The 18,598-nt window shown below is 42.5% G+C and overlaps 1 long non-coding RNA gene across 1 annotated transcript in view; it reads left to right on the forward strand.

Annotated features, from left to right (window-relative positions):
- Nucleotides 1-18,278, forward strand: part of LOC310743842 — an 887,199-nt gene extending 868,921 nt beyond the window's left edge. Inside the window, exon 2 of the long non-coding RNA XR_014539266.1 lies at nt 16,137-18,278. This is a non-coding gene — a long non-coding RNA (uncharacterized lncRNA). The remainder of the gene's footprint in view (nt 1-16,136) is intronic.
- Nucleotides 18,279-18,598: the final 320 nt, after the last annotated feature.

The following is an 18,598-nucleotide window of genomic DNA, read 5'->3' on the forward strand; positions in this document are numbered from 1 at the left end:
TGCTGCAGTAGTTGCATACATAAATAATTTTTGGTCTCTCCTAGGTATTTCTTCCCCTACTATATCCAGTAAAAATGCTTCTGGTTTTTTAACGAATGTACTTTGGTACATTTTCTTTAACTCATTATATATCAAATCCCAGAAGATTTTTACTTTACTGCAAGTCCACCACATATGGTAGAAGTTTCCTTCTTTCTCACAACAAACGAAACTGATCTGTAGAATACACAGTTTGTAAAAAGAGACAAGGCATGTATTTTTGTAAACTAAGAAATCTTTAATAAAAATATATTCAAAAAGAAGAAAAGGACACTGCCGAATTTCCAACTCCTTTGACTTCCCATCCACCCTTCTGTGGATCCACCCTTCTGCCTTTGACTGGACTTAACTGTCCAGTAGTCCTTTACCTTTACCTTTTTTTAGCTGCTTAAGCACAATGTGGTGTGATCTTCTCCTTGCTACATCTGCTTTATAAGAGGATGGTTTTGTACTACTAGCTTCAATGTACTATAGCAATCAAGAAATGTAATGATCTGCAACCCACCGTGGATGTTTTCATTACATTAGTGACTATCAGTTTGATGAGAACCCCTCTTTAATGAATACCTGACAAGGAAATCGTTCAAAAGGAACGGTTTGACTTGACAGAAGCGAATTTCATATAATGTTTATGAGGTAAAAATATTCAGCAATTAGACTTTTAAAAAACCCCACAAAAAACCCAGTGGGGTGTCACTATGAACCAATCAGTCGAAATTATGAAGATCTCAAATTTTATTTTAGCGTGGTGCACTAATTAAAAATGTTGGGGGTCAAGGTGGGCCGTATAATAAACTTTCCCCACTCTGTTACCAGCAATATGTTATGAAAATCGTGAGCTCTAGGCTGAGAAAGGCCTACTGCTCAATAAATGGGATATATTTAGAAGGAAGTTAGTAGACTGAATCAGTCTTTTTTTGTTTTTTGTTTATATTTTCAAATTTATATATTTCATTAGTTTTACAATCAATTTAACATTTCAAAATTTGACTTGCTTCCCCCTCTTTCTGTGCTTCCCTAAATCCATCCCCCCCATCTTCTGCATATCCAAATTCATTTACCTTGCTCATTTCTTTATCTAAAGTAAATATATACTCTTATAAAACTGCAGATTACATTAATCCCGCTAATGTTTTTATCTGTTTCCAATTTATCTGTAAATATTCAATAAACTATTTCCATTCGTTTATAAAAGTTGGTTAACTTGATTTCTTATTCTTCTGGTAAGTTTCGTCATTTCTGCATATTCCATAAGTTTTTGTATCCATTCTTCCTTTACTGGGACTTCTGGTTCTTTCCACATTTGGACAAGTATCATTATTGCTGCTGTAGTAGTATACATAAATAAATTTCTATACAATTTTAGGCAGTTCTGTCCCTATAATTCCCAAAAGATTGAATCAGCCGTAATGCATATCTCTGCTAACACACCACAGTTTATCACTGAATATATTTTACTAAACCTCAGATATGCAGATGACACAACCTTGATGGCAGAAAGTGAGAAGGAATTAAAGAACCTTTTAATGAGGGTGAAAGAGGAGAGCGCAAAACATCAAAAAGCAACATCAAAAACACGAAGATCATGGCCACTGGTCCCATCACCTCCTGGCAAATAGAAGGGGAAGAAATGGAGGCAGTGAGAGATTTTACTTTCTTGGGCTCCATGATCACTGCAGATGGTGACAGCAGTCATGAAATTAAAAGACACCTGCTCCTTGGGAGAAAAGAATGACAAACCTAGACAGCATCTTGCCAACAAGCTGAGACATCACCTTGCCAACAAAGGTCCGTATAGTTAAAGCCATGGTTTTCCCAGTAGTGATGTACGGAAGTGCGAGCTGGACCATAAAGAAGGCTGATTGCCGAAGAATTGATGCTTTTGAATTGTGGTGCTGGAGGAGACTCTTGAGAGTCCCATGGACTGCAAGAAGATCAAACCTATCCATTCTTAAGGAAATCAGCCCTGAGTGCTCACTGGAAGGACAGATCCTGAAGCTGAGACTCCAATACTTTGGCCACCTCATGAGAAGAGAAGACTCCCTGGAAAAAGACCCTGATGTTGGGAAAGATGGAGGGCACAAGGAGAAGGGGACGACAGAGGACCAGATGGTTGAACAGTGTTCTTGAAGCTACCAGCATGAGTTTGACCAAACTGCGGGAGGCAGTGGAAGACAGGAGTGCTGGTGTGCTCTGGTCCATGGGGTCACGAAGAGTCGGACACGACTAAACGACTAAACAACAACAACAACATATTTTACTAAATGAATGGGCAGTTTTTCCTATTCAAGTAGTGGGAGAATGCTTTTAAACAGGTGTTTCTGTGAAAAGGCTATAGCACTGTTTGCTTGATCGATACTAAGCTCCTGTTTTAGTTATGGAAAGAAAGGCCAATGCGATGGGACACCTAACTGTGCATTTGAGTCGTGTTCCGTAAATGCTGCTTGTTCAAAGGATCAAGTGTCCTTGTTACAGCAAATCCATCTAAAATCTGCTTCTCTCCGAGCGGAGCTTGTGTACACAGACTGGGAGTGAGGTGGGTGGGGAGTCAGAAGCATTGGGAATCCAAATTAAAACTGGATATTAAAGGATGACTCTATCAGGTCCGAGCATGGCTGATGTCACAGGAGCGATAGGCAAGCTCACTGACCAAATAATCAGAGGTCATCACCGCTATCAGCATGGATTGCCCCCCTGGTTTTGATAGGCTGGGCACCATTCAATAATAACCAAGGGACAAAGGGACGAATAGAGAAGAGGGATGTCCAGCAAGCTCAAAGAAAAAGCTCTGCAGCACTTGTTAGGAATGGTTGGAAATGAAATAAATACAAAGGATCATAAATTATTTTTATATGCAGTAACAGCAGCAAGAATATTACTGGCCCAAAAATGGAAGCAGGAAGAATTACCATCGATAGAAGAATGGAGAATGAAATTAATGGACTACGCAGAAATGGATAAATTAACAGGAAGAGTCCGAAACCAATGAGATCACAAGTTTACCAAGGACTGGAGTAAATTTGTGGATTATATGAAAAGCATATGTGATGAGCAAACGTTTGTGGGTTTACAGGAAACTTTGTGAAGAAATAATATTAGAAACACTGTAAAAAAGGGAACAAGGGAGTAAGTTTATTTAAAACAAAAGGCAATGTTAAATTTAGAATTGCGGATAGAAGATTTGATAACGGAAGATTTGCGGATGAGTCGAAGGAAGTCAAAATTGGTATTTGTGATAATACTGAAAATGTATGTTTAAATTTTATATTGGAAATTGAATAAAAATAATTTTAAAAAAGAAAAAGAAAAAGCTCTGCAGCACTCAGGACAATTCCTGGGCAATGGACAGCACTTACCAACAATTTCAACAGCCTTCTCCCCATCAACAACATGGACCATTATGTCTCCTGGCCACCTTTTACTCAACCTGCAAGGAGTTGGTACTGAGTTCCTCCTGAAAGTGGCCCAAGGTCCACCAGTGGGTTTGGGAAACACCAAACTCAGTCCTCATAATCTGGGTTTAGATACCTCCATGAAACTATTAACTATGCCTTCCATGGATGCTTAATAATAATAATAAGGTAAATGTTATGTACTGAAGTTCTCACCCTGGGCCAGCAGGGGGATACTGTAGATAGTTCAGGTCCACATATGCAAATAAGGGATCGAAAGTGACATTCAGTGATTGGATAGTTACAGAAAGTTGTTACAGTTACATTGTACTGGAGCTCTATGTAAGCAGGCTGGCTGAACCCTTCAGTTCAGTTCTGTTCTGGCCTGTGAATAAACAAGAGCTGTTTGAAGAATCGCTGTGTCGTCTGACATGTTCACTCACAACTAAACAGTAAAGGTACCCCTGATCCTTAGGTCCAGTCGTGGACGACTCTGGGGTTGTGCGCTCATCTCGCTCTATAGGTTGAGGGAGCCGGAGTTTGTCTGCAGACAGCTTCTGGGTCATGTGGCCAGCATGACTAAGCCGCTTCTGGCGAACCAGAGCAGTGCACGGAAAGGCCATTTACCTTCCCGCCAGAGCAGTACCTATTTATCTACTTGCACTTTGACGTGCTTTCAAACTGCTAGGTGGGCAGGAGCTGAGACCAAGCAACGGGAGCTCACCCCGTCACGGGGGTTCGAACCGCCAACCTTCCGATCAGCAAGCCCAGGGCTCAGTGGTTTAGACCCCACCCATCTGACTGGGTTTCCCCAGCCACTCTGGGCAGCTCCCAACAGAATGGTAAACAGAATAAAACATCAAACATTAAAAACAACCCTAAACAGGGCTGCCTTCAGATGTCTTCTAAAAGTCAAATAGTTGTTTATTTCCTTGATATCTGGTGGGAGGCATTCCACAGGGCGGGTGCCACTACTGAGAAGGTCCTCTGCCTGGTTCCCTGTAACTTCACTTCTCGCAGTGAGGGAACCACCAGAAGGCTCTCAGAGCTGGACCTCAGTGTCTGGGCTGAACAATGAGGGTGGAGACGCTCCTTCAGGTATACTGGGCCAAGGCCGTTTAGGGCTTTAAAGTCAGCACCAGCACTTTGAATTGTGCTCGGAAACGCACTGGGAGCCAGCCAATGTAGATCCTTTAAGATCAGTGTTATATGGTCCCGAAGGCCACTCCCAGTCTAGCAGTCGCATTCTGGATTAGTTGTAGTTTCTGGGTCACCTTTAAAGGTAGCCTCACATAGAGCACATTGCAGTAGTTCAAGAGGGACATAACCAGAGCATGCACCACTCTGGCAAGACAGTCTGTGGGCAGGTAGGGTCTCAGCCAGCAAACCACCAGAAGGCCCTCGGAGCTGGACCTCAGTGTCTGGGCTGAAGGATGGAGGTGGAGACGCTCCTTCAGGTATACTGGGCCGAGGCCATTTAGGGCTTTAAAGTCAGCACCAACACTTTGAAATGTGCTCGGAAACGTACTGGGAGCCAATGTAGGTCTTTCAGGACCGGTGTTATGTGGTCCAGGAGGCCACTCCCAGTCACCAGTCTAGCTGCCACATTCTGGTTTAATTGTAGTTTCCGAGTCACCTTCAAAGGCAGCCCCATGTAGAGCGCATTGCAGTGGTCTAAGCTAACGGTAGTTGAGATTCCTTACTAAGTCTTGGGAGAAAGTGCTGGGCTATGCAAACAAGACACTACAGGAAAATGTAAGATTTTCAGAGGTGAATATGCTCTTGAACTATATACCCATTGTATGGAAGTTGACAACAGGACAGCAGAAATGGATTCTATGAACCCTAATGGTGGCCAAGAGATTGATACCAATGAATTGGAAGAATAGAGATACAATTCCCCTTGATCAATTAGCTTGTTTCCCTGAAATTTAAAAACCAAATATTGTTGGCAGGATCCTTAAGGGAGTTTGCAAAATAATTGTACATGTATTTCATACACTTACATATTTTTCAAGTAAGTGTACAGGAACAGCCAGACGCTGGCAGGAACATGAGTGAGTTTTCCACCATTCTCAACAGGTGGTCTAATGCTATGTGTTCACAGTTACTGGCACATGACAGTGGTGTTGTCTCTGCCTAGGAGCACATAGAAAGGGAACTATTTTCATTTCATTCTCTATATGGTAGTGAGATTGAAGTAAGTCGATTCTGCCAGGGTTATATTTCTCAGGCAGAACAAAACAGGACCATTCAGTTAAGCCGAGTTTGCAGGCTTGCTTATTTACGGATTTGTCTGCTTGCAAAAATTTTATGTCAAGGCATTTCACAATCTAAAGTGACGGCTTGCAATCTAACAGCTGCAACATAAAAGGAAAAAGGGCTGCGGAGGGAAGAGGGAAACAAACAATGGCAGGTACTGTCTTGCCAAATGCAAGGTGGTTCTTTAAAAATGAGATTCAGAAGCAATACAAAAGATAAGTGAGTGAGAAGATTTAAGATTTTATTCTAAACAGCAAGCAATATATACATACCAAGCAAGCACTTTGATTTGCCACTTGGAATCCCTCAAGAAGTGGTGAGGTGACTCCCCTAGGCAGTCTTTAGTTTGCATGGCCCTGCGACCAATCAGTCCATGCCACCCAATCCAGCTCCAGGTAGAAGTGAATCCACAACCTGATTGGCCTACAGGAGAATCCCGGAATTAGCCAATCACGTGCAGCCCATTGTGTAAATAATGTATATAAAGCAGATATTGTGGGGGAACTTCCATTCCTCCTCACCACTATGAGCTAAATAAAGAGCATGAAATCCACTCTCGACTCCGAGTATATTTCACCGTCAAAGAACTTAAGAGACAAGGAGAGGGGGAAGAAACAGAGGCAGGAAGAGGGCAAGCATGTCAGATCACTAACTCCTCCATAAACAAAATCTTGCCTTTTTCCCTTATGGGGTATCCAAGAGCCCGTATGGAGTCCTTACGTGGGTTCCCTATTGGTAGGAGAAAATAACAGAGGCCAACCAGAGAATATTGAGAAGCAAAGCAACTAGTAAGCCTGATCTTTATTGATCTGTTGCAAGAGGGTGCTCCCCTCACACGCAGGAAAGGAGGAGGACCCAGAAAAATGGTGTGCAAGACCTTATAAAGACATTTTAAATTCTCTGCCCTGGAGTTCAAGACCACCCCTCCATACATCATAAATACATCACAGAAGGGGTGTAACCCAAGACCATCCCCCAGAAACACCATACCTACATCACAGAAAAGGTGGTCTACAACAGAAATTTGAATGTTGTTGTTTTTCCTTTCTGTCAGGTTATCTGATAATGCCTTATCTGATTGCCTTTCCTGGTAGTCTGACCATTCCTTTAAAACAGTCATTACCCAATTCCTGAGACAATGGGAAGGTTCCCTCACCCACTCCCTCCTTGCAAAGAAAACATTTGGTCAGTTTGGGAGTCAAAATGGGTTCAGGACGGTCTTCCTGTGCTGCTCCAGACATGTGGTTTATATATTTATGTACGTGTTTGCTTGGTACATTTATAAACATGTATTACATATCTAAGATCTTAAAATTCTTATAATAATATACAATTTATCTTCCAGGTACATTGCCCATACAGGTGGCAGCTCTCACATCATATGGCACAAAGGTAACATAAACCAGCTCGGATGGTCAGTGCAGGACATAGTTCTGGGAGAGGAGAGGCTAATTTTGGTCTTTCAAATTTCAGCGGTGCCTTTTGTGTGGCCCACCTCTTCCCCTTCTGTTCTGCTCAATTCACTATGTCAGGGACATCCAACAACCAATAGACTGCTATCTACTCACAGTATAAAAAAACTGGCAGTGATCTCCTCATGTGACAATGGGCAGTGAACTACCATTGTCGTAAAAAGACTGGCAGTGATCTCACCAAAATTATGGCGCTTTTTTTTAGTAAGCCCAAGTTTTTTGCTTTTTTGTAAGAAGTTCGCTGAGGGGCCAGAGATCAACCAGGATCTTCCAGGAACACCCCCACAATCTACCAGTAGATTGCGATCTACCTGTCGGACTATGTCATAGTTGGGACGTCCTGTGCTTGGTGCCCATTGCGGCAGAACCTGTTGTGCTGCCCTAAATTCACCTCTGAGCTAATTGGTTGTTGGGCTTAGCCAGGGCAATGGAGGGGGTGGGACTTCATATATTCACCTCTCCCTCTGCAGCAGCCAAGTAGAATGGCTCTTTATGGAGTTTGGGGAGAGGAGGAGCCAAATGGCACTTGATCCAACCAGGTTGTTGGTCTGTGCTGCCTCACGTGACTCTCAAAAGCAGCCAGAGGCATCTGACTGAGCAATGTGGAGCAGAGAAGGCTGGTCTGAACGGGCCTTTGGTTCGTAACTGTGTGAACAGCCGTCTCCTCCGGAATTTCTTTGCTGCCAGACAAGAAAACGAGCACAAGTCCTTGCTCATCCGGAAAAGAATCTTCTACATTTCTCTTGCTAAGCATCTATCTTGCCAGCAGCAACCAGCGAGGAAACAGATTCAGACTTGCCAGGGATGGCTCTCAGCAGCCTCTGAGAAGTGTGGAGTAGCCAAGGAGAGCCCTTAACTCCTACCTACCAGGAACGAATGTCGGCTCCCTCGATCAGTAAAGTGAGATGAGCTCCACAACCCCAGAGTCGTTCATGACTGGACTTAACTGTCAGGGGTTATTTACCTTTTCCTTCACCAGGATCCTGAGTCAGGATCTGCAAGAAAATTCAATTTCCCTGCCTTCACCCAATACCTTTTATAATAATACAGTGGTACCTCGGGTTACAGACGCTTCAGGTTACAGACGCTTCAGGTTACAGACTCCGCTAACCCAGAAATAGTACCTCGAGTTAAGAACTTTGCTTCAGGATAAGAACAGAAATCATGCCGCGGCAGCAGTGGGAGGCCCCATTAGTTAAAGTGGTGCTTCAGGTTAAGAACAGTTTCAGGTTAAGGGGGACTTCCGGGTTGGTGCCACTGTTTAATGGCGGATTCCCTCCGAGCTCCGGGGGGAATCGGCTCCGTAGCGTCTGGGTCTGGCCGCTGCGGCGAAGCGGGGACCCTTAAAATCACAGGCGCGGATGCCTGTGAACACAGAGACTCGGCGGGCACCATTTGCGCCCCCCCAATCCGCGACGGAGCCTTTTTAAAGGCTTCGGAACGGAGGCAGGGTAAGGCGTGGTGCTGAGAGTACTCCCTCGCCTACGGAGTGAAGCCGCAAGCCATTGACAGAGAGCGCCAACTTCTTCTAAGAGTGATTGGATCCTAAAACATCAACCCGTGAGTAATACGGAGATTGGAACTTTAAAAAATTTCTTATCTTGGATTTGGAACGAGCGGGAAGGGGCTAAAAAGGAAGTCCACCCCCCCCTTTGTAAACAACTTAAAGCAAAGGACTGGGCAGCTAAGGTCGAGAGAATCTGTTTCTTGCTTTTTTTTTTTAACTAAAGATCCTGACCTCACGGTTTGGATATTATAAGAGGATATTCTGGAGGATAAAAAGAATTTTGGGAGCTGAAACTACACCCCCCCCTGGACCCGGGAACGTCCGATGAGAAAGCCTGTTGCATGGAAGATTTTGACAGCTGTCAAGTGAGCTGCTAGTCAGCTAGTTGTCAGCTGGAAAAAGAGAACATTGTTTCTGCTGTTTTTGCTGGTTTATTCGGGATAACTTGTTGAAAATAAGGTTGATACAAAATAACTGGACTTTTGGTTTTTGAGCTGAAAGGAAGATTAAGGAATTAAATCCCCCTAGAGGGGTAACAAGGATACTACATTACAAAAATGGCTGGAGTGTCTAAATTCCAAGCAGAATTGGACAGAGCACTGGTTCTCTTGGGAAACTTACAAGATGAGTACGATGCTTTGTCTACAGAGGTAGCGCTATTACACTGGACAGTAAACAACAGCTTGGAGTCTGATAAGGATTTGAAACAGGAAGCCTATTCAACTGAACAAATAAATGAAACCGAAAGCGTAGACACGATGGAGCAATATGTTCTTTTTGAAGAAAACGAAGGAGATGGAGGCTTGCAGGAGTCAAAGGAGAGCTACAATATGAGGCCTGACATGAAAAAGGACAATAAAAACTGGATGCGGAAAGCCTGGTTTGATTGGGAATTTGGAAAATGGAGAGATCCTCTTTTGAGGAGATCTGAAGATCTGAGGATTATAAATTTGTTGAAGGTGGAAGCTGGAGCTGTGGGGACATTTGGATTTGAAAGAAATTTGAAACAAGAGTTGGAATACCCCATAGGCTTTGCTTTTGCTTTTAAGTATGGAGAACTGGCTAGAAGCAACACCGATTCTGTTGGGCCGGAGCCCCTCCGAGACCTGGGGCTTAACATCAAGGTCTATCAAAGAGACCGGCAGAAAGGAACTGAGAGAGACATAAGGGCCTCGGACCTGAGATCTCCAGGCTAAATAAATAATATAAAGACTGATGGATATTGGTTGGGGACTGGAACCGGGAGAAGGGTGGGTGGAGGTTGGGAATCCAAAGGGTACATAAGGATAATTTGCATTGCTTTGCTTGTTTTATATTTTGTTAGTGGTAAGGAAATTGGGTAAACCGTGGAAGGGAAATTTTGGTCGACCTTAGGAAAAAGGTTCAAGAATAAATTAATGAGGTATAAGTATTGATGTGTAATTTTAATAAGGTGAAATTGGTTTTTTTTTTTTCTTTTTTTTTTAAACTAAGTGAGAATAAGGCTGTTAAAAATAAATGGAGGAAATGGAAAAAAGAAGTAAAGTAAAATAACAGTATGTTAGAATAAATGTTTAAGTTAAGGTGAAGAAATAAGTTAAGGACTTGCTGAATTGACAATTTAAATTGGAATACAAGAAGGGGAGGTGTGAGGAGGTCTGAGAAACAAGGTTGAGGAAAATAAGTATCAGAAACTGTATGTGTTTTTTCTATTTTTTTTGTTTAGTTTCGAATATTTTGTTTTGTTTTTTTTTTTGTTTTTGTTTGTTGTGTGTTTTTTGAAAATACCAATAAATATTTAATAATAAAAAAAAAAAAAAGAACAGTTTCAGGTTAAGAATGGACCTCAAGAACAAATTAAGTTCTTAACCTGAGGTACCACTGTAATGATTATTATATTCTTTGTATGCCACCCATCTGACTGGGTTTCCCCAGCCACCCCGGGCAGCTTACAGCATATATTAAAACATATCAAAACATCAAACATTAAAAACATCCCTAAACTTCTAAATCTTCTAAAAGTCAGATAGTTGCTTATTTCCTTGATATCTGATGGGAGAGTGTTTCACTGAGTGGGTGCCACTACCAAGAAGGCCCTCTGCCTGGTTCCCTGTAACCTCACTTCTCGCAGTGAGGGAACTGCCAGAAGGCCCTCGGACATGGACCTCAGTGTCTGGGATGAATGGTGGGGGTGGAGACGCTCCTTCAGGTATACAGGGCCAAAGCTGTTTAGGGCTTTAAAGGTCAGCACCAACACTTTGAATTGTACTCAGAAACGCACTGAGAGCCAATGTAGATCCTTTAAGGTCAGTATTATATGGTCCTGAAGGCCACTCCCAGTCACCAGTCTAGCAGTCGCATTCTGGATTAGTTGTAGTTTCTGGGTCACCTTCAAAGGTAGCCCCACGTAGAGTGGGTTGCAGTAGTCCAAGCGGGAGATAACCAGAGCATGCACCATTCTGGACAGTCTGTGGGCAGGTAGGGTCTCAGCCTGTGTACCAGATGGAGCTGGTAGACAGCTGCCCTGGACACAATTGACCTGTACCTCCATGGACAGCTGTGAGTCCAAAATGACTTCCAGGCTGCGAACCTGGTCCTTCAGGGGCACAGTTACCCCATTCAGGACCAATCATATATCACAATCATCTAAGATCTGTGGGCAGACAAGTGTTTGGAGAACTGTATAAATCTTAAAACATTTTGGGTACACCTAGGTCTTGGCTGGAGGGGAGGTTGTAGTCTTTTCCTGCCCCTCCTTGGTGAAGGATCTCTTGTTAAAGGGATCCGGGAAAAGTGGCTTCTGTCCAATGCCCAGGTGGGGACTAGGGCCATAGCACTCCTGCAACAGGGACCCCTCGGGGGTACTCCTATTTGATGTAGTTTACCCTTAGATGCACTGTCGGCAGATGGGCTGGAGTGGAATAATTTGTGTTTTTTTGGTTTTTAAAATATTTTTTATTTATACTTTTAAGATATATACATTTCACTGATTTTACCATAATTTTGACATTTTAAAACTTGACTTCCCCCTCTTTCTGCGCTTCCTTAAATTTATTTTTAATATCTTCTGCATATCCAAATTCACTTAACTTACTCATCTATTTATCTTCTTTAAATATATACTCTTATGTAATTGCAGGTTATTACAATAATCCTGCCAGTGTTTTTATCTGTTTACAATTTATCTGTACATATTCAACAAACCATTTCCACTCTTTTATAAAAAGTTTGTTATCTTGATTTCTTATTCTTCCAGTAAGTTTCGCCATTTCTGCATATTCCACAAATTTTTGTATCCATTCTTCCTTAGCTGAGACTTCTTCTTCTTTCCATTTTTGGGCAAGTAACATTCTTGCCACTGTAGAAGCATACATGGATAAGTTTCTATACAATTTAGGTAGTTCTGTCCCTATAATTCCCAAGAGAAAGGCTTCTGGGGTTTTTTACAAATTTTATTTTGAACATCTTTTTCATTTCATGGTTTATCATTTCCCAGTAAGCCTTAACCTTACTGCAAGACCACCACATATGATAAAAGGAACCTTCTTTCTCTTTACATTTCCAACACTTATTTGATTTAGTAGAGTGGAATAATTTGGCTTCATCCAGTGTCTGTGCCAAACCATTCATATCTGTAGCCATTAAAGTTGTGGCCCATTTGAACCCATAAATCTATATGCCGTTGTCTTGTCTGGTTATTCACTCCCTAGGGAACTGTGTGGTCACGGGGTCTTGACATGTCCCTGTGTTGATCAGAGAAATGTTAGATGGTATGTTCTTGTGTGTTTGTGAAAGGTGACATCATCATCATCATCGCCATATTTCAGAGGCTGGCTCTCATAAGTTGACTGCTGTCATCTGAGGAAGAAGAACTCTATTACTACTAATAATACATTTCCTGAAATTCTTGAAAGACATGAAGAATGCCAAAATGCAAACTCCCGAACCTCCCTAAAGCCACCCAAATAATATTCTAGCTTAGACTGAGTAGCATCCTTTTCTAGCTGGCTAAGGTCATGTCTAATTAAAGTTGCGAGGAATCTCCGAGGACATTTGCCTTTTCACGACTTGCAAAACCTAGCTATACTTAGCTTCCAACTTTCAGAGGCTTTTTGAAAGACTGCTTACCTGCAGACCCTAAGAGGACTAGATATCTAATTATAATTTCAAAATAAATGAAGTTCCCCCTAGTGCAAGAATCAATCCGGCAGCAATTAAGATTTTGCTGGAGAAATAAAGTAGCGAAAGAATGGACCTGATGAGGAGACAGGCAGGCACAGGAAGAAACCTCTTGACAGGAGAGGAAGGAGGAGATTCCCCTCTGAGCAGATGCCTCAAAGTCCTGAAGAATAATCACGACTCAGGAGGAGCAATACTGCCCCAGTGTCAAGGTAGGTGGGTTGCCAAGGTAACAGCATCCCACCTTCCTTTGTGACATCTCTTGCTGCTGGCTTAAAAACCACCAACCACAGATATCCAGTGTGGGTTAGCCAGAGGGAGTCAGGTGATGGAGAGGAGGAGAGATTAGAGAGTTCTATTTTTGTCTACTTTTTACTTCTTCTTTTTTCACTTCTGTATTTATTTTATTCTTTATTTATTGCTTCTGTATTTATTTTAGTCTTTCTTTTATTTTTTGTTTTTCCCCAATGTAAACCTTCATTTATTTTGTGTACACTTTTCTTTTTATATACTTGGTGTGTATATTTTGTGTATGGTTGTTTTAGACAGAGATTTAGGATTAGGGGTAGAGGTAGGATTAGGGGTTGGGATGAAGGTTAAGTGGGCATTCTAGGTGGATTTAGATACTGCAAAGCGGTCATCCAGGAGAAACTTCCAGCGTGTTCAAAATGTAAGTAGGATTTCTACTGCTTCTCTTTATATCCTGGAGTGATGACCCGGGACCCCGCTCCCTTGGGAGTGACTAAGTCAGTCACCCGACTCATTTGCTGAGTCCAGAAAAGATTGAGTGAGTAAAAATGAGTGGCAGGCAGTGGCACCGTCTTGTACCCAATATTGAGGGGGCCCAACGTTACACACACACAACGTCACACGTGCAACGTGTGGCTCATGCACATCATCAACATTTTTATTATTTATTGAATTTATATACCTGCCTATACCCGGAGGTCTCCGGGCGGTTCACAGAATAAAATCAAGATATAAAAGATATAAAACCACAAAATGCATAATAAAAATAAAAACAATAACCCAATAGCCCCCGCCAATAAAAACACATTTTAAAAGGGCATAGGATGTCAATCAGATCAACCAAAGACCTGGTTAAAAAGGAACGTTTTTGCCTGGCGCCTAAAGGTGTGTAATGAAAGGGCCAAAGGCTTTCATATCTGGCTTCCTCACTAGCCTGATAGGGAATTCTAACAGGCTCACCTCACCAATCCCACCTTAATGCATTTGTCATTTTGCGTAATGTACTAAGAAAGATTACAATAACCCCTTGGGGGAGCTGGAGGGTTAGGGATTGGGAACCGAGTTGTTCTTATCTGGCAAGGCCTCTAGATCTCCAAACCAAGCCACTAGTCCTTATTACTACTCAGAGGAGAAGGACACAGATCGAATACCTGACTAAATTCTATTTTCTGAACAGTCGCTTTCCTTGTGAGAGGTGAACCCCAGCCTATACCATTTCCAGGCTGACGAGTGCACAGCTTAATGAATGCCACAAATCCTTATGATTGAATGAAATGCTTCTGATTATTTACATGTTTACTTTAATAAATATGGCTCTGATTAAACAACAGCTCCTGATTGTGAAGCCTAGATGGTTCGTCACTGGCATGCTGCTTTTGAGAAAAATCTGTGCAGCTGCTTGTCGGTACTATTTTTGGCTATACTGTGTGTGGGGAGCAGAGTAGCTGATCTGGCTATCTGCCTAGAAGGGGCCTTGCAGGTAAAGGAGTGGCTTGGAGGCCTTTAAGGGGTATGAATCACGGCATGATAATAGAATCTCTTTCTGAATTTATTTTTAAAAAGCTTACAAAAGCACCACTTGCAAAAAAACCTAGAGTTACTGATAGAAGCCATGCATAATATAAAACCAAATGAAATTTGTCAAACTGGGAGCCCCTTTTTTCTCTTCCCCAACTGAAAAACTTAAAATTAAGCTGGATATTAAAATGCATCTTATTGCCACAGGCGGTTGTAGATCGTCATTTTGCATTCATAGCATTGCACAGACCAGCAAACCCAGCAAACCCTGGGTACTGGAATGACTTTACCAGTCCACGTTGGCCATTGGATCATTGAACCATGGTGGTGGTGTGTGGCGATCACACAGGGTCCCCGGACGTTTGAAGATCCATTGATCCCTTTGCCACCACTGCGATTGCTTTCCCGCTGCCACCAACCCATTTCTATTGGGTACACACTGAGTCCAGACAGTTGTTAACATTAAATCAAATAAGCAAGTTTATTTTATAAGCCTTAACAAGTTTATGGTTTCAGATAATTTTTCTTGTCAGTTTCTTATCCTTAGTTTCTATACCGGCCTATACCTTCCTAACAACTGCTAACTGATTATCCCAACTGTCTATCTGACTCCTATCAGTTTCTCTCTCTCACAATACAACTCGACCAACCCACAGACTGATCCTCTTCTTTCTCTAACACCCAACTGACTTCCACACAACTCCAACTCTAACTCTAACTCCTCCCCTTGGGTCCCACTGGCCAATCACGTCACACACATTTAACCCTTTCCTTATGACCCACCTAGGAGGCAAACGCCACATGGTGTTTCTCAGAGAAAAAACTTGCTCCTTGTTAATTTGCATCTATGTTGGTCTTTGCCTGCATTCAAGTTTTGAAATGGCTCATTGAGTATCACTGAGGGGATGGGGAGCTGTTACTGCACTCCAACTGTCAGGGAGCTGACAAGGAGAGCAGGTTGTTCACAGACCAGAGAAAGACAGTGAAACCACTTGGCTAACTTGCAGCTAGTTTCTTTATGAAGGAAGCAGAACAAAGAACACATGGAGACTTCTAAGTGTTGCTCCTGTCTTGATGAAGCAGTTGCCCAGACTGCCCACTTCCCTCCCTAGCCCTCTGTGTCAGACCCATCTCTCTGTCTACGGCAAGTCCCAAGGGACCCTCTCCGTGTCTGCCTGGCTCTCTGATCGGTGACGCCCAATACAGTCCTACCTCATGTTACGTTTGCTTCAGGTTGCACGTTTTCAGGTTGCGTCCTGCGGCAACCCGGAAGTAACAGAACAGGTTACTTCCGGGTTTCGCTGCTATCGCATGCGCAGATGCACAAAATGAAGTCGTGTGCATGCGCAGAAGCGGCGAATCATGACCCACGCGTGTGCAGATGCACAGACGCGGGTTACTATCTTTTCAGGTTGCGAATGGGCCTCCAGAATGGATCCCGTTCGCAACCAGAGGTACCATCCGGTAGATGCATTGTTCTGGGAGGGGGCTGCCTTGCAGGCTGTCAGCAGAGAAGCTGTCAGAGTGGCTCTGCCGTAGAGCTGCCAAGTCTGATTCCTGTCCCTGCCCTGTGTTGGGGCACTTGCCTGTTTCCTTCTCTTCATCATCCTTCAAGCTCCCTGCCTCCAGTAGTTCCCAGATCATCCCCTCCTTTGGGCTGTGGCCAGTTTCCCACCGCCAGGAGCCAGGATCCAATTCCTCTCTCTCTGTGCTTCCCCTGGGGGGCTCTTGGTCAGGCAGCTTCCACCACTCCTCCTCAGCCAGCCAGCCCCTGACATCAACTCCCAGCAGCCCACATAATATGACCCTATGGTCAGGGGTGATGGGAGCTGTAGTCCAACAACAGATACCCCATCGTTGGGCTAAAATAAGAGAGGTAAAAGCAGTTTTGTGGTAGTAAAACAATTAGTTCATCTTAAAACTAAGTATGCAGCAGCACTGCCCATATTGAAATAGATCTGCACCAGCAAAGATTTGTTCAAAAGTCAGTGGTGTGTAGGAATACTTGCATGGTTTAACAAAAGCTGCTCGTTGGTCTTAGAATTTTAATTCTAAAGTCTCTCAGGTTTCCTTTACTGTTCAGCTAGTCAGCCTGAATATCTCTGTGACATCAGAGTAGTTAAGCCAATAGCAGTTAAAAGGACAATGACAGTGTTGTGTAAAAGCTGAGGAAACCAGTGTTTATATATATGAAGATTCACAGCATTTGGAAACACTGGACGAAGAGAATAGGGCCCCAAAGGAGAACTCAAATAAAGGTCAGTTTTGCTCTTTAACTAGGGGTGGGATGAAATTCTGTTCAGTTTACATCCTTTCCAAGCCACACTTCTCTGAGTTTTGCGATGCAATTCTCTAATAAAAAAAGAGAAATGTGTTCATAAAATGCATACATTTAGGGAAGTGTGCTGAACATGTGTGCATTCTAAAAAAATTGCATTCTGTTAGGGAGATGTTGCTTGCCAATATGTGTATGTGAGGCACAATTGCGTACAGAAGTATTCACATCAGGAGAATATCTGCACTAAAGTGTTGACAGTTTTTGTGAAGTCTTTCTTTTTTTAGTTAAAAACAAAACCAATGCAGAAAAGCAGCAAATGAAATTTAGCATTGAAAAACCAGGACTCAAAATAGATTCACCAATAATAATAATAATAAAAACAATAATAATAATAATCCCCTCTGTGACAGGATTGATGGAGATAACTACTGCTAGCCCATAGTCTCAGACTTTTGCTGACATGGATATGTAGCTCTGTTAGAATCCCTGAGCAATTGTCTGGTACCCCCTCCAGGAGCAAAATTTCACCAAGAAAGTGGCATCCATGGGCAGGAAGAAAACGAGACCTTCCGAATTTCTGTTCAAGGTAAAGGGGAAAGGCCTGGTTTTTTTAACGGCGGCAACTTGGTTTTAGCAGCTTACAGAGACGAGGAGAAGAGTGGGCATTTTCATCGCTCCAAATCCATGGGGCATTGGTAGAAAAGTTAGCAGTTGTGAAGCGGCAAACAGCTGCATGGATGGGTATTCAGGAAGGATGATTCAGTGTGACCAGGCAGGGGCGAGAGCTGTGTGAGTAGGACTGGGTACGCACAAGTGGTTGTGGGTGGTTATGACTGAGTATCACCACAGAGGAGCAAATTAGAATGATGTGTCAGAGCAAAAGAAAAGAGACTGGGTGTTATTCGGCAGCAGTTGACTCCTGTGGAGATAGGTACTTGACCCGGCACAGAGACACAAAAGCAGATTTTTAAAATCAAAACCATCATCCAGATTTTTGATGATGTTATTTCCCCATATGTTCTAACCATCGCTCATTATCAAGTGCAGTCCCTATTTTCTGGTTCCTGTCCTTGCTGAATCACTTGCACATAAGAAAGAGACCCGTCAGGTAAGCTCAAAGGCCCATCTAAGTCCAACTTCCAGTCCTCACAGATGCCTAGGGGAAGCCCACAAACAGATGTTCCTTTCTTCATCGGAGACAGTACTTTTTTTCATTTTTTTTAAAAAAAGGTTTAGGGATACTCTCATTTTGACTCAAGAAAATCACCATTTTATAGTTCAAATCGGAGGAAATAAATACAGTAAATGGACCAAAGTATAAAGAACATGCTACAAGAGAGGCTTCTGGTGAGACCAGAAGGACATTGCTATGCCTGACAACAAATCCTAATTATTGGATTCTTTTGCCCCATCTTTTTGTGCCTGTCAAACAGCCGTGTCATGATAATATTTTATTCTCTTGTTAATTATGCTGTTTTAAATGTGCATTTTATAGTTTGACTTCACTTAGGAATGTTTTTTAAAAAATGTTTAAGATGTTTGTTGTTGTTGCTAACTTTGTTTGTGTTAAGTATGCATTCTGTAGCTGACCTCCTTTGTAATGTTTTATTTTGAAATCTTTAGGTTAATATTTTAGTTTTCTGTTAATTATATCACTTTGACTGTATACCCTATATCTGACTTTCTTCAGAAATGTTTGATTCAAGATTGCTTTATTGATGTT

Source organism: Podarcis filfolensis (genome assembly GCF_964270895.1).
Source record: "Podarcis filfolensis genome assembly, chromosome: 1".
Taxonomy (NCBI): Eukaryota; Metazoa; Chordata; class Lepidosauria; order Squamata; family Lacertidae; genus Podarcis; species Podarcis filfolensis.